General features: G+C 49.5%; 1 long non-coding RNA gene across 1 annotated transcript in view; it reads left to right on the forward strand.

The window, feature by feature from the left end:
* The first annotated feature begins 228 nt into the window (after positions 1-228).
* LOC138562526 (uncharacterized) overlaps positions 229-17,557 on the forward strand; it is a 48,183-nt gene continuing 30,854 nt past the window's right edge. The window contains exon 1 of the long non-coding RNA XR_011299336.1: positions 229-286. This is a non-coding gene — a long non-coding RNA (uncharacterized lncRNA). The remainder of the gene's footprint in view (positions 287-17,557) is intronic.

The raw sequence follows: 17,557 nt of genomic DNA on the forward strand, positions 1-17,557 counted from the left end.
TGCTGGTAAGACTCTCACATTGAAGGGTGCAGACCTTTCCCTGTGCCTGATGGCCCTGCTTGCTGGTAAGCCTCTCACATTGAAGGGTGCAGCCGTGTGCCTGTGTCTGATGGCCCTGCTGGCTGGTAAGCCTCTCACATTGAAGGGTGCAGCCGTGTCCCTGTGCCCGATGGTCCTGCTTGCTGGTAAGCCTCTCACATAGAAGGCCCGATGGCCCTGCTTGCTGGCAAGCCTCTCACATTGAAGGGTGCAGCCGTGTTCCTGTGCCTGATGGCCCTGCTTGCTGGTAAGCCTCTCACATTGAAGGGTGCAGACCTTTCCCTGTGCCTGATGGCCCTGCTTGCTGGTAAGCCTCTCACATTGAAGGGTGCAGCCGTGTGCCTGTGTCTGATGGCCCTGCTGGCTGGTAAGCCTCTCACATTGAAGGGTGCAGCCCTGTCCCTGTGCCCGATGGCCCTGCTTGCTGGCAAGCCTCTCACATTGAAGGGTGCAGCCCTATCCCTGTGCCCGATGGCCCTGCTTGCTGGCAAGCCTCTCACATTGAAGGGTGCAGCCCTGTCCCTGTGCCTGATGGCCTCACAATGAAGGGTGCAGCCCTGTGCCCGATGGCCCTGCTTGCTGGTAATCCTCTCACATTGAAGGGTGCAGCCGTGTCCCTGTGCCTGATGGCCCTGCTGGCTGGTAAGCCACTCACATTGAAGGGCACAGTCCTGTCCCTGTGCCTGATGGCCCTGCTGGCTGGTAAGCCACTCACATTGAAGGGTGCAGCCCTATCCCTGTGCCCGATGGCCCTGCTTGCTGGCAAGCCTCTCACATTGAAGGGTGCAGCCCTGTCCCTGTGCCTGATGGCCTCACAATGAAGGGTGCAGCCCTGTGCCCGATGGCCCTGCTTGCTGGTAATCCTCTCACATTGAAGGGTGCAGCCGTGTCCCTGTGCCTGATGGCCCTGCTTGCTGGTAAGCCTCTCACATTGAAGGGCACAGTCCTGTCCCTGTGCCTGATGGTTCTGCTTGCTGGTAAGCCTCTCACATTGAAGGGCACAGTCCTGTCCCTGTGCCTGATGGCTCTCACATTGAAGGGTGCAGCCCTGTCCCTGTGCCTGATGGCCCTGCTTGCTGGTAAGCCTCTCACATTGCAGGGAGCAACATACGTGCACCCACGCCAGTGCACCGCACGCACGGGGGTTGCACAGCACATCGCCTGTGCACACGTGCAGACGGCCTCTGTAAATACGGTGCCCTGCCCATTCCCCATGGGACGTGCATCGACTACTTCCAACATGTGCTGCGGTGAAGCGGTCCGGGCCCTCATTTCCTCAGCATGTAGCAGTCATGAGTGTAACCGCAGTCTGTCACCCTCATACTGTGAGACCAGGCGATTCAGGCTCCGGCTGAATGGGTCCGTCCAGAAATCTCTTTCCAGCCTAAGCGTCCATTCGCCAAGTAAGTGCCTTCTGCCCACCTTGGAAGAAAGACGACATGAAGCAACGCAGGTTCGATCCCCGGGTCCGTGCTTAGAAACCTCTGGGTATTTAAGCGCGTTATAAATACGAAACTAGGACAAAAAACAAACAAAAAAAAATGATGCAACTAAAAAAAAAAAACTCTTAACAGCGCCTCGATGACTACGGCTGTGTGAGCGCTTTAAAAATGGCTGAATAAATAAATCTGAAGCGCCAAAGGCTGCCGTTGACTTAGAGGCTTAAATCACTATCGGAGCAACTCAGACTCTTTGTCCCACTGAGGTTAGCACATGTGCTCACATGAGTTGGGTATTAGTAGCACCCCTTAATTACAGAGCGGTCCAGGTGTATGGTGGGACGCGCTGTATAAACAGACACCATGATGGCAGGTGTGAAGCTTACCTATGAGTTCTATCATTTGTGTTATTAGATATGTAAGCAGAGGGCATTTTAGCTAGAGTTTGCTTGTGAGCCTTAAATCAAAACCCCTCGCTTAAGCCCCAACCAGGGGTGGACTGGCAAAGGGGTAAAAGGGCAATCGACCCTCAGGCTAGTCCAGCTGCCGCCCCATGGCACGGAGCTCCAAACTGTAAAATAAAGAATAGAAAAAGACGGAATCCTTCAGCGTCTAGGCTGCCATAAAGAAATAGTGTTGCAAAGATTCTGTGTAAATGGGGGACACACATGGCCCCCACAGGTGATGAGAGGGGTCCAGGCTGCCACAAAGAAATAGGGTTTTGCAAAGATTCTGTGTAAATGGGGGGAGGCACATGGCCCCCACAGATGGTTAGAGGGGAGGGGTCCAGGCTGCCATAAAGAAATAGTGTTGCAAAGATTCTGTTTAAATGGGGGGAGGCACATGGCCCCCACAGATGGTTAGAGGGGGAGGGGTCCAGGCTGCCACAATGAAATAGGGTGTTGCAAAGATTCTGTGTAAATGGGGGGGCGGGCACATGGCCCCCACAGATGGTGAGAAGGAGGGGGGGGGCAGGTTGCCACAAAGAAGTGTTGCGAAGCTTGCGCAAATACTGTGTAAATGGGGGAGGCACATGGCCCCCACAGATGGTTAAAGGGGGAGGGGTCCAACCTGCCATAATGAAATAGAGTGTTGCAATGATTCTTTGTAAATGGGGGGGCGGGCAGGCACATGGCCCCCACAGATGGTGAGAAGGGTCCAGGCTGCCACAATGAAACAGAGTGTTGCAAAGATTCTGTGTAAATGGGGGGGACACACATGGCCCCCACAGATGGTGAGAGGGAGAGGGGTCCAGGCTGCCACAAAAAAATAGGGTGTTGTAAAGATTCTGTGTAAAAGGGGGGACGCACATGGTACCCACAGATGGCGGAGGGGGAGGGGTCCAGGCTGCCACAATGAAATAGAGTGTTGCAAAGATTCTGTGTAAGTGGGGGGACGCACATGGCCCCCACAGATGGTGAGAAGAGCGGGCCTAGGGTGCCACAATGAAATAGAGTGTTGCAAAGATTCTGTGTAAATGGGGGTGGCAAATGGCCCACACAGATGGCGAGAGGGGGTGTGGTCCAGGCTGCCACAATGAAATAGTGTTGCAAAGATTCTGTGTAAATGGCGGGAGGCACATGGCCCCCACAGATGGCGAGAGGGGGAGGGGTCTATGCGGCAGGGGCATGTTCCAGTATGATTATGTGACCTTGCATGGTAATGTTGGCACCCCTGTGCCCCTTACACCATGAGCCTGGTAGAATGCACAGCAGGTGATCAAGATCCATGACTTATTAGAGTTTGCCCTCGGCTTGATTCTGTGCGAATGCGTCCCCCGTGTTTGGTGCATTCTTGATCCCTGTGTGGTCATGCAAATATAGCCTAATAGCACCCTAAATAGCACTCACGGATGCTACTTATATAGTGGGTATAGGAATGGCCCTGGGACTATTTGGGGCATTTACTTTTGGGCATGCATAGAATTATGTAATATTCAGATATTAATTATTAGAAGACTGCAAATAAAGGGGGGTCATTCAGAGGTGGGCAGATTTTTTAATACCGCTGAAGAAAGTTACCAGCTCCGACCGTGGAACACCTCCAGTGCTGTTTCAGAAATACCACATCCAAGGGCGGTAATGTGAAAAGGTTCTTTTTTTCCATGTATGCACAGTAGAGGCTCATATCACTACTGTTGATTGTCGTAATGCACATAAGGGTCCCCTTGACACGGCTATTTCTAAAAAAAGAAATTCACTCTATTGGACGGGCGCTCCTGTGCCGCCGTTCATGCAGTAAAACGAATACTGATGAATTTACTATTACCACCCAACTCTGAATGACCCCGAAAGTCTGTGATTGCTTTTCATTGTCATTGTCTCGTCCAGAACCTTGTGCTCTTATGTGACCCTCAAAAGACACACATGCAAATCAACACCAGATTCATATACAAAGTCACATGAACACCGATACATCCTTGCACCTATAGATTAGTGGTCACAAAATACACTAAACCACATTCCGCCACAATTGCCAGCAGGATCCCAACCACGACTTGCTGTCCTGTCTGGCAGAGGATGAATGGCAAGTCAAGGTGGTCTCTTATATAACTGTCAGACAGGGCAACAAAAGGTGGTGAGGGGCAAGACATGGGCCTGGTGTGATGGGCTGTTAAAGGGTGTGAATGGCAAGGAATCAGGGATTGTGCAATGTTGCCAAGGGAAGGAGGTGCGTGCAAGTTAAGGGAAGGAGATTGAATTAATAGTTAAAGCCTGGAGCAAAAGGGGCACTGCGGGCTGCAAGCTAATTGTAAGAATCAGGGGGGCATTGATAATGTGATGCAAGGGAAGGACACCGGAGGATGATCTGGGTGAATGAGATGGTGATACACATCTGGAAGGGTTGGGCAGCAGTTTGATATCCGACCTGTATGCCGTTGCACCCGAGTGTGGGAGTGACTTGACCCCCTTTCTTTTTTCTAAGTGATGACTACTTGCTTTATGAACATATGTTTCAGTGACTGCTTCTTTTATATTTTTGGGTTGCTTTATCTTGTGACTTGGTACATTGAAAGTACACACAATTGTACGGGCATTGATTACAATTATAATACATTTTAATTGTAATTAACAGTAAACAAGTTTAGCTATTCAAGAACAACTTGGCAGAGAGCAGTTTTTTTTTGTTTTTAATATTCAAGATGAAAAAGACGAAGCAGTCTCCCCTGATTTCAGAATGGGAAACTGTGGAAGCAGGAAGACAGGGCTGAAATTCCCAACTTCCATACTTCATAAACGATGTGATCCTGAGCAAATCATTTTTCCTCACTGTGCATTATTTTCGTTAACTATCTGTAAAGCATCACTCATGTGGGTTTATACTCTATAATTTAACTCTAAAAATAATGTTAACAATGTCTGTTAAGAATACTGGTGGGGAGGCAGGATGGCAGGTGAGGATCTCATGTTGTGAGGGGTGAGTGCACAGGGTGCGGGTATGGGCTTTGTGTTGTGGGCTCGGGAGGTAGAAAGCCAGGTATTGGTCTTTTCCCATCCCAGCAAAATCCCCTGGTTCAGCAAGGGCTCTGCTCCACCAATACATTCTCGAACTTTGCCCCCTCTTTACATTGCTCTAAAGCTGGGATGGGAGGAGATGAATTAGAAAACTGTAGCACGTGGAAAACCAGGCTCACAACGCAGCTTTCCTGTGTCACCGATTATATCATCCCAGTGAAACAATTTTACTATGTTTGCTAACTGAAAAAGATAGTGCATAAAACAGTAGTAATGCCAATAATATCTACTACATATGCTTGAGAATGTGTGGGACAGAGAGAGGTTGGTATTGAGATTACTGGAGAATGTGTGGGACAGAGAGAGGTTGGTATTGAGGTTGGTATTGAGATTACTGGAGAATGTGTGGGACGGAGAGAGGTTGGTATTGAGATTTCTGGAGAATGTGTGGGACGGAGAGAGGTTGGTATTGAGATTACTGGAGAATGTGTGGGACAGAGAGAGGTTGGTATTGAGATTACTGGAGAATGTGTGGGACAGAGAGAGGTTGGTATTGAGATTACTGGAGAATGTGTGGGACAGAGAGAGGTTGGTATTGAGATTACTGGAGAATGTGTGGGACGGAGAGAGGTTGGTATTGAGATTACTGGAGAATGTGTGGGACGGAGAGAGGTTGGTATTGAGATTACTGGAGAATGTGTGGGACGGAGAGAGGTTGGTATTGAGATTACTGGAGAATGTGTGGGACGGAGAGAGGTTGGTATTGAGATTACTGGAGAATGTGTGGGACGGAGAGAGGTTGGTATTGAGATTACTGGAGAATGCGTGGGACGGAGAGAGGTTGGTATTGAGATTACTGGAGAATGCGTGGGACGGAGAGAGGTTGGTATTGAGATTACTGGAGAATGCGTGGGACGGAGAGAGGTTGGTATTGAGATTACTGGAGAATGTGTGGGACGGAGAGTGGTTGGTATTGAGATTACTGGAGAATGTGTGGGACGGAGAGTGGTTGGTATTGAGATCACTTGTTCTGCAAGTTCGGGCCACTGCACTGTGGGGTTTGGGCCCTTGCACCAGGGGCTAGAAAAGTGAATTTTCCCTCCAGGCCAGTTGTTGCCAGTATTCCACTGGCTCCAAGCACCCATAGAAATTTAAAAAAATGAATACCCTAACCTTTTGTAGCAACAGTGCACTGCTCTGTTTGTAATACACTATACTGCTCTGTCTGTAATACGCCTTTTGTAGCAACAATGGGACTGCTCTGTCTGTAATATGTCTATTGTAGCAGAAATTGCCCTGCTCTGCCTGTAATATGCCTTTAGTAGGAGCAATGGGCCTGCTCTGTCTGTAATATGTCTATTGTAGCAGCAATGGGACTGCTCTGTCTGTAATACTTCTACTATAGCAGATATCGCACTGCTCTTTCTGTAATATGCCTTTTGTAGGAGCAATGGGACTGCTCTGTCTGTAATACGTCTTTTGTAGCAGATATCACACTGCTCTGTCTTTAATATGCCTTTTGTAGGAGCAATGGGACTGCTCTGTCTGTAATACGTCTTTTGTAGCAGATATCACACTGCTCTGTCTGTAATACGCTTTGTAGGAGCAATGGGACTGCTCTGTCTGTAATACGCCTTCTGTAGCAGCAATGGGACTGCTCTGTCTGTAATATGTCTATTGTAGCAGATATCACACTGCTCTGTCTGTAATATGCCTTTTGTAGCAGCAATGGGACTGCTCTGTCTGTAATACGTCTTTTGTAGCAGCAATGGGACTGCTCTGTCTGTAATGTGTCTATTGTAGCAGATATCACACTGCTCTGTCTGTAATATGTCTTTTGTAGCAGATATGGCACTGCTCTGTCTGTAATACGTCTTTTGTAGCAGATATGACACTGCTCTATCTGTAATATGCCTTTTGTAGCAGCAATGGGACTTATATCCTCAAGATTGATACATTCTCTGTGAGCTATATCAGACACAGACGGTCAAATGTCAATGTTAAATATATTTTGTATAGCGCATAGCTGTCACTTTGCAGCAGTGTATCATGGTGGGGAAGTGTGGTCACTGCATAGTTTAGGTACTGTTAGTCTGAAGTATGGTGTCTCAATCAATGAATGGAGTTCTAGGGTCATGTTACCTGTATGTCGTACTGGACAGGTGTAAGGCGGGCTGGGGGGGATTTCTGCTACACTGCACTGAGCTGGGCTGTGAAGGGAGGAATGCACAGGGCGACGCTTCCAGTGGGAGGGCTGGAGCTGCATAGATGGAGGTGTCACTGATGCACATGTGCTCTGCACATGACACAAGTGCTGTGCATGCGACATGTGTGGCGGCCACTACAGAGCATAGGGGCTTAGAGTGAAATAGACATGAACTAGTCTTAATATACAAGGCAGTATAAGTGTGTTGGAAAGAAGTGGCAATACGGGAATGCAATATACAGTTGTAACTGCACAGAAGGCAGTGTGTGTTACAGGCCTGTTCTAAGAGCACAACGTATTTTGTGATTTATTGGATGTTATAGCACAGGTGTGTGTGTTTGTACTGAAGCGCTCACCTAGGACATCTATGTGCAGCCTGTAGGCCTCAGATTTGAACCACAGAGCGGATGCAGTGTTTGTGATGTATAGGGTGTTTTTGCACAGGGGTGTGTGTGTGTTTGTGTGTACTCAAGCGCTCACGCAGGACATTATGTGCAGCCTGTAGGACACATATTTGAACCACAGAACGGATGCAGTGTTTGTGATGTATAGGGTGTTATTGTACCGGTATCTGTGTGTTTGTGTGTGTGTGTGTGGGTATGCACTCCAGCGCTCACCCAGGACATGTGTGTGTGCAGCCTGAAGGCCACAGATTTGAACCCCAAATAATTGGGCTATTATCACATGTAAATGCTGCGCTTAGGAGCAGCAACAATGTGTCATGCCGCTTTCTATATGAATGCATTGCGATCACACCTGGAGCTCGCGTTTTCTAATTTAGATAAGCATAGATTAATCACGTGTTCAGGTTGAGGCAAATGCAAGGGACGAGGCAGAGCTAGAACACTGCAGCAGTGACTAATCAAATCCTACTGCAGAACCCCCCAAAAGATCATTAACATTTATGAACTCCTAAGCAAAGGTGATGACACATTGCTAATGTCTGAGAAAAATATATGATTGTACATAAAGTAGCACTTTATTGTGGCCAGCATTTACTAGTTTGATCTGCTGAAATCACTTCACTTCAGCTAAACTCCCAACCAAATCTGGTTCCTAACTCTAGCTCCAATACAAGCAGCCTCCGAGCAAACACAGCACAATGACCACACAGACTCCAGCCCCAACATTCAATACACAGACCTGGATCTCCATTGCTCAGTGACCAACAGTCCCTCCTCCTAGAGAGCTCCAGGAGATTGCATCGCCTCAACTGGCCCCACTCTGCAATGCGTATCCTGCATACGCCAGGTCAGACGCAATATGCAGCCTCCCAGAAACACAGCACAGTGGCCACACTGACTCCAGCCCCAACATTCAACACACAGAACTGGATCTCCACTGCTCAGTGCCCAACATTCCCTCCACCCAGAGAGCTCCAAGAGATTGCACAGCCTGACTTGGCCCCACTCTGCAATGCTTATCCTGCACACGCCAAGTCAGGGGCTACACACTGCCTCCAAGCAAACACAGCACAATGACCACACAGACTCCAGCCCCAACATTCAACACACAGAACTGGATCTCCACTGCTCAGTGACCAACAGTCCCTCCTCCCAGAGAGCTCCAAGAGATTAAAGAGCCTCAACTGGCCCCAATCTTCAATGTGTATCCTGCACACGCCAGGTCAGAGGCAATATGCAGCCTCCCAGCAAACACACAAAAATGGCCACACTGACTCCACCCCCAAGATTCAATCCACAGAACTGGATCCCCACTGCTCAGTGACCAACATTCCCTCCTCCCAGAGAGCTCCAGGAGATTGCACCGCCTCAATTGGCCCCACTCTGCAATGCATATCCTGCACACACCAAGTCAGGGGCTACACACTGCCTCCAAGCAAACACACAGCAATGGCCACACTGACTCCAGCCCCAACATTCAATACACAGAACTGGATCTCCACTGCTCAGTGACCAACAGTCCCTCCTCCCAGAGAGCTCCAGGGGTTTGCATCGCCTCAACTGGCCCCACTCTGCAATGCATATCCTGCACACACCAAGTCAGAGGCAATATGCAGCCTCCCAGCAAACACAGCACAATGGCCACACTGACTCCAGCCCCAACATTCAACACACAGAACTGGATCTCCACTGCTCAGTGACCAACAGTCCCTCCTCCCAGAGAGCTCCAGGAGATTGCATCGCCTCAACTGGCCCCAATCTTCAATGTGTATCCTGCACACGCCAGGTCAGAGGTAATATGCAGCCTCCCAGCAAACACACAACAATGGCCACACTGACTCCAGCCCCATCATTCAATCCACAGAACTGGATCTCCACTGCTCAGTGACCAACAGTCCCTCCTCCCAGAGAGCTCCAGGAGATTGCATCGCCTCAACTGGCCCCAATCTTCAATGTGTATCCTGCACACGCCAGGTCAGAGGCAATATGCAGCCTCCCAGCAAACACACAACAATGGCCACACTGACTCCAGCCCCATCATTCAATCCACAGAACTGGATCTCCACTGCTCAGTGACCAACATTCCCTCCTCCCAGAGAGCTCCAGGAGATTGCATCACCTCAACTGGCCCCACTCTGCAATGCATATCCTGCAAACACCAAGTCAGGGGCTACACACTGCCTCCAAGCAAACACACAGCAATGGCCACACTGACTCCAGCCCCAACATTCAATACACAGAACTGGATCTCCACTGCTCAGTGACCAACAGTCCCTCCACCCAGAGAGCTCCAGGAAATTGCATGGCCTCAACTAACTCCACTCTGCAATGCGTATCCTGCACACACCAAGTCAGACGCGACACACAGCCTCCCAGAAAACACACAACAATGGCCACACTGACTCCAGCCCCAAATTCAATACACAGAACTTGATGTCCACTGCTCAGTGATAAACATTCCCCCCACCCAGAGAATTTAAAGCAGATTGCACAGTCTCAACTGGCCCCTCTCTGCAATGCTTATCATGCACACGCCAACGCAGAGACTGTATACAACATCACAGAAAACACACAACAGTGGCCACTCTGACTCCAGCCCCAACATGCAATACACAGAACTTGATCTACACTGCTCAGTGACCAACATTCCCTCGACCTGGAGCACTCCAGGAGATTGTATGGCCTCAACTGACCCTACTCTGCAATGGGTATCCTGCACATGCCAAGTCAGGGGCTACATGCAGCCTCACAGCAAACACACAACAGTGGCCACTCTGACTCCAGCCCCAACATGCAATACACAGAACTTGATCTACACTGCTCAGTGACCAACATTCCCTCGACCTGGAGCACTCCAGGAGATTGTATGGCCTCAACTGACCCTACTCTGCAATGGGTATCCTGCACATGCCAAGTCAGGGGCTACATGCAGCCTCACAGCAAACACACAATAGTGGCCAATCTGACTCCAGCCCCAACATGCAATACACAGAACTTGATCTCCACTGCTTAGTGACCAACATTCCATCCACCCAGAGCACTCATGGAGATTGCAAAGCATCAACTAGCTCCACTCTGCAATGGGTATCCTGCACACGCCAAGTCAGATGCTACACACAGCCTCTCAGAAAACACACAACAATGGCCACACTGACTGCAGGCACAAAATTCAGTAAACAGAACTTGATCTCCACTGCTCAGTGACCAACATGCCCTCCACCCAGAGCGCTCCAGGAGATTACACAGCCTCAAATGGCCCCACTCTGCAATGTGTATCCTGCACACACGAGGTCAGAGGCTACATGCAGCCTCCCAGCAAACACACAACAATGGCCACAATTACTCCAGCCCCAAATTCAATCCACAGAACTTGATCTCCACTTCTCAGTGACCAACACTCCCCCTACCCAGAGGGTTCCAGGAGATTGCATGGCCACAACTAGCCCCACTCTGCAATGCTTATCATGCACACACCAAGTCAGACGCGGCACACAGCCTCCCAGCAAACGCACAACAGTGGCCACTCTGACTCCAGCCCCAACATGCAATACACAGAACTGGATCTTCACTGCTCAGTGACCAACATTCTCCCCACCCAGTGAGCTCCAGGAGATTAAAGAGCTTCAACTGGCCCCACTCTGCATTGCTTATCATGCACACACCAGGTCAGGGGGTACATGATGCCTCCCAGCAAACACACAACAGTAGCCACTCAGACTCAAGCCCCAACATGCAATACACAGAACTGGATCTCAACTGCTCAATGACAAACATTCCCCACACCCAGAGAGCTCCAGGAGATTGCACAGCCACAACTGGTCCCAATCTGCAATGTTTATACTACACATGCCAAGTCAGGGGCTAAATACTGCCTCCCAGCAAACACACAGCAATGGCCACACTGACTCCAGCCCCAACATTTAATACACAGGTCTTGATCCCCACTGCTCAGTGACCAACATTCCCTCCACCTGGAGAGCTCCAGGAGATTGCCCAGCCTCAACCCACCCCACTCTGCAATGTGTATCCTGCACACGCTAAGTTAGGGGCTACATGCACCCTCCCAATAACACACAACAGTAGCCACTCTGACTCCAGCCCCAACAGTCAATACACAGAACTGGATCTCCACTGATCAGTGACCAACATTCCCTCCACCCAGAGAGCTCCAGGAGATTATATGGCCTCAACTGACCCTGCTCTGCAATGCGTATCCTGCACATGCCAGGTCAGGGTCTACATGCACCCTCCCAGCAAACACACAACAGTAGCCACTCTGACTCCAGCCCCAACAGTCAATACACAGAACTTGATCCCCACTGCTCAGTGACCAACATTCCCTCCAGCAAGAGCGCTCCAGGAGATTGCCCAGCCTCAACCCACCCCACTCTGCAATGTGTATCCTGCACACGCTAAGTGAGGGGCTACATACAGCCTTCCAGCAAACACACAACAATGGCCACACTGACTCCAGCCCCAACATTTAATACACAGGTCTTGATCCCCACTGCTCAGTGACCAACATTCCCTCCACCTGAGAGCTCCAGGAGATTGCCCAGCCTCAACCCACCCCACTCTGCAATGTGTATCCTGCACACGCTAAGTTAGGGGCTACATACAGCCTCCCAGCAAACACCCAGCAATGGCCACACTGACCCCAGCACCAACATTCAATACACAGAACTGGATCTCAACTGCTCAGTGGCCAACATTCCCTCCACCTGGAGAGCTCCAGGAGATTGCCCAGCCTCAACCCACCCCACTCTGCAATGTGTATCCTGCACACGCTAAGTTAGGGGCTACATACAGCCTCCCAGCAAACACCCAGCAATGGCCACACTGACCCCAGCACCAACATTCAATACACAGTACTGGATCTCAACTGCTCAGTGGCCAACATTCCCTCCACCTGGAGAGCTCCAGGAGATCAAAGAGCCTCAACTGGCCCCAATCTTCAATGTTTATACTACACATGCCAAGTCAGGGGCTAAATACAGCCTTCCAGCAAACACACAGCAATGGCCACTCTGACTCCAGCCCCAACATGCAATACACAGAACTTGATCTCCGCTGCTCAGTGGCCAACATTCCCTCCACCTGGAGCGCTCCAGGAGATTGCACAGCCTCAACCCACCCCACTCTGCAATGTGTATCCTGCACACGCTAAGTTAGGGGCTACATACAGCCTCCCAGCAAACACACAACAATGGCCACAGTGACTCCAGCCCCAACATTTAATACACAGGTCTTGATCCCCACTGCTCAGTGACCAACATTCCCTCCACCTGGAGAGCTCCAGGAGATTGCACAGCCTCATCTTGCCGTACTCTCCAATGGGTATCATGTACACACCAAGTCACGTGCTATATGCAGCCTCCCAGCAAACACACAACAATGGCCACACTGACTCCAGCCAGTGGCGTAACACAAAATGTGGGGGCCCCCCTGCGAGCCATGCTTAGGGGGCCCCCCAACTCAGCAACAAATCACTGGTTGCGTCAAACTCTGGGCCGGCCTAGATTATCAAGCTTGCGAAACACGCATGAATGTGCTGCTGAAGGGATATGCCACACACTGCACTAGTAGAATGATATAAATATGTGTTTGAATGCAGTATATAGCACACTTTCTGAGAAAAATTGCCTAAAAAGCAAGAGTGTTTGAAATTGTTTTGTAGGGAAGCACCAATCCAATAGATGCAAGTCACCAACAGTGCACAGGAATATTAATACTTTGCTATTAAAAATGCCATGCCACATTGAAAACATGTCCAAGTGCCTACACAACGTAGACCAGTGTAGACACGTAATATTGTTACAGTAAAGCATGCCAGGCCACATTTAGACCTACCTAGATTAGAAAATGTCAGTGGAAGCATTAACACTCATCAAGAAGAGAACACACATTCAAGCCTGTGGCCTCTAACAACACGGCCAAACTCTTTAAAATCTGCAAGGAACTGATCAATCCTGTTGCGGTCTTTACCTCTCCTGTTCCCTCCCAGGCCCTCTGTCATCTCACTTCTCTGCTAAAACTCCTGTCCTTTGTCTCCTCTTCCTCTCCCTCTTCCTCTCTCGGCCCCCCTTTGGCCATCTCTACCTCTCTTCCTCCTTTCTCCTCTTTCTCTCTGACAACACCTGAGAGAGGTTTTTGGACAAGTCCGATCTATGAAAGTGTCATCTAAACAGGTGCTCCCCTGCTCCAAAACCATCAAGGTCCATATTGACACCCTTGTTCTAGCCTTGGATGATTTCTGTAACCACTCTTTTGCCACTGGAATGTTCCCCTCTCCCCTTAACCACTCCCTTATGCACCCACTCCTCAAGAAGCCATCTGCTGATCCTGCGTGCCCGGCAAACTATTGCCCAATCTCCATCACCCCTTTCCTGGCCAAACTGTTGGAAAAGCTGGCCATCTCCCAGCTTACTTTCCACACAGAATCTGTTGGTTGTCTCCATGACCTTCAGTCTGGCTTCAGAGCTGCCGGAGGCACGGTAACTGCTCTCCTGAACGCCTGTAAAGATCTGCTCTCTAACCTTGATTCCAGCATTCCTTCTGTCCTTATCCTCCTTGATCTTTCCTCTGCTTTCCACACGGTCAACCACGCCATCCTGATCAATCCTGATCAATCGACTCCATGAGAACCTGGACATCACGGATCAGGCCCTTGAGTGGCTGACCTCCTTCCTCTTGGACAGCCCCTCCCAGGACCAACTTGGTCCCTTTCTCTCCGCTCCATCCTCTGACCATGGTTTTTCAACCTCTACTTATCCCCTTTGGCCCACCTTAACTCTACCTTTGCCTCTAACTTTCAGTGTTATGCGGCTGACACTCTGCTTTCCTTCGGGCTCCCCTCATACTCCTCTACTCTCTTGCTCGTTCCTGACTGTCTATCCACGATTCAGGATTGGTGTGCCTCCAACGATTTCTGCCTTAATGTCAGTAAGATGGCGATCCTTCTCATGTGGACTCCTGCCCCTGATTTCCCTCTCCGCCTTGGGCCCTTCCTGTGAGGCAAACAACCTTGGTGTCATCTTTGAATCCACTTTCTCTTTTTCTGCTCACTACCAGCTTCTCCTCCTCAAAGGAACTCTTCACTTTCTCACTTTCCCCCATTAGCTCACGGTCTCCAGAGCCCTGGTTCTCTCTAGGCTGGCCCAGTGCAACAGCCTCTTTCTTAATCTGCCTTCCTCTACTCTCCACCCTCTGCAACTAATCCAGTACAGGACTGCAAGACTTATCCTTGGCCTCAAGCCCAGGAATCATATCTCTCCAGCCCTGAAATCTCTCCACTGGCTCCCAGTTGCTGCAAGGATCAAGTTCCCCACCCTTTGTATTGTCTACAAGGCTTTCTGGGCCTGGGGTCCGCACTACATCCAACGCTGTCTTCCAAAATATCTTCCTTCTCAAGCCTTTCGCTCAGCTACCTACAACTCTCTAAGGGTTAAACTTTTCTCCAGGCAGAGAGTGGGGGTAGATCTCTCTCCTCTGCAGGTGCCTCCCTCTGGAATAGCCTCCCTGCCCCTTTCAAACTTGAGCTGGACCACATGAAGTTCCGGAAGCAGCTGAAAACTTTCCTCTTCTCCTCTGCTTTCTCTCTCTCCCTCCCCTGCTGCCCTACCTGACCTACCTGTCCGCTGTACCGACTGTTTGCTTGGCTACCCTCAGAGTCTCACTGAGTCCAGACTCTTTCTTGATCAGTCACCCTTGCACTGCCTCTGGGCCTACCAAGCACTTAGGGGCTGTAACTGTAACCCTACAGTCCCTTGTTTGCCTTGCAATACCAAGAGCCACGCTGCCATGGCTGCACTTACTCTGAGCATTGCTGCCCTGTTTTTCCCTCCCCTCTCCCTTGCACTTCCCTCCTCCCTTCCCCCTTGCACTTCTCGTTCTCGCACTTGCATGATCTGAATGACACAAGGCTTAGTAAGATTGTTTGTCTTGTCCTCCCTCTATCTTCCCTCCCTTTTCTTGTCGCGCCTAGAAACCCTTGTGTACCATTGCGTTATAAATGACTTATATCATATCATTTGATCACAGATGCCCAGAAAAATATACAATGCCGCAGTAAGAAACGGCTAGACTAGCAGCCCCCAAATGGCAGTCTAGCCAGGTAATTCACTTAGCAGGACTGCTTTATCAGAAATGCCCAGTTAAAAAAAGTCATACCAAACTTAGGAATGACTAGACTGGCTGCACCAACATGCCTCTCTAGCCACTAATACCACATATCATGCCTGCTTAACCTGGAAAGCATTATGATTTGTTGTACAATCCTGCCCCCCCCACAAATCCGCTCTCGCTACCACCCCTACCCCATCTCCAAAATCAGCTCCTTGGCCCAGAATTACCTCCATGTCACTCTTCCTTGTCCCAGAGTGACTTCAAAAATAAACAATTTCTTTTTGAAGTCATAGGGCTCTTTCACCCCATGACATGGGAGCCTCGAGCCTAGCATCTTCCATGTCATGGGGAGGGTGGAGCCCTCAGACTTCAAAATAAATGTTCTTTTTGTAGTCACTCTTCCTTCATAAAGAAATTATTTCTGTTACAGAAATTATTTATTTATGAATGAAGACTGAATTCAAAAAGCCCCCTCCTAGGACATGTGCTGGCGGGGCCCCCCCGCATGGCGGGGGCTGCAGGGGCACCTGTTATGCCAGTGACTCCAGCCCCAACATTCAACACACAGAACTGGATCTCCACTGCTCAGTGACCAACATTCCCTCCACCTGGAGAGCTCCAGGAGATTGCATGGCCTCAACTGGCCCCACTCTGCAATGCGTATCCTGCACACGCCAGGTCAGAGACAATATGCAGCCTCCCAATAACACACCACAATGGCCACACTGGCTCCAGCCCCAACATTCAACACACAGAACTTGATCCCCACTGCTGAGTTACCAACTTTCCCTCCACCCAGTGAGCTCCGGGAGATTAAAGAGCCTCAACTGGCCCCACTCTGCATTGCTTATCATGCACACGCCAAGGCAGAGGCTACACACAGCCTCCCAGCAAACACACAACAGTAGCCACTCTGACTCCAGCCCCAACAGTCCAATACACAGAACTGGATCTTCACTGCTCAGTGACCAACATTCTCCCCACCCAGTGAGCTCCAGGAGATTAAAGAGCTTCAACTGGCCCCACTCTGCATTGATTATCATGCACACACCAGGTCAGGGGGTACATGATGCCTCCCAGCAAACACACAACAGTAGCCACTCAGACTCAAGCCCCATGCTCTTATTGTTATACTGAATTTCAGCAAGAGAGAAGCAATCTTGGTACCTGCCTCCAAAGTACCCCCTCTTCATCCCTCTCCTATCCCGCTTCTTGGTAACAAAACAACCAGTAGGAAAGGACATCCACCGCCACACCCTGTCACTCAGCCAGCCCCTCCCTAACTGTCTTCCGTAGGATACTCAGCAGGACACCCGCACACGCATTCCAGTACCAGAACATTCATGACATCACAGCATGCAGGTGTGAATCACAGCACAACATCTAACTTCTGTTAGGGTCAAGAATATTTTTATTTTTATTTTTTTTATTTTAATTGTAACAATTAGTTTACAAATAAACTTCAATTACAATAAACAATAGACGATCCTGCTTTCACATACATAAACATAAATCTGCAGGAGGACAAGAGAAACAAGAAAACAAAGACAACACAAGGAAATGACAGTCTTTCAATGACAATCATTCAATGAAGGAAGGAAAGGGAATCTTTCTGATTGACACTGGTCCTCATTCAGAATATGTTCCACTAAATCGCAAACTGCACATGTCAGTGGCATGTTTGATCCAGATAGTATATGGTGCCACCATTTGTCCATATCCTTGTCAATTGGCGCAAAAGCGCCCAAATAGCGAGTACGATGTTCCTTAATTTTAGGACATTCAATGACTAGGTGTTTTACAGATTCGACTGTGATTTCACAAAACCTACAAAGATTATTCTCAATTTTGGGGGCTTTTCGTCTCCATAGAATCTCCTTTGTTGTGTGT

The sequence above is a fragment of the Ambystoma mexicanum genome, unplaced genomic scaffold (genome assembly GCF_040938575.1).
Source record: "Ambystoma mexicanum isolate Mex_15411 unplaced genomic scaffold, UKY_AmexF1_1 Mex_scaf56, whole genome shotgun sequence".
NCBI lineage: Eukaryota > Metazoa > Chordata > Amphibia > Caudata > Ambystomatidae > Ambystoma > Ambystoma mexicanum.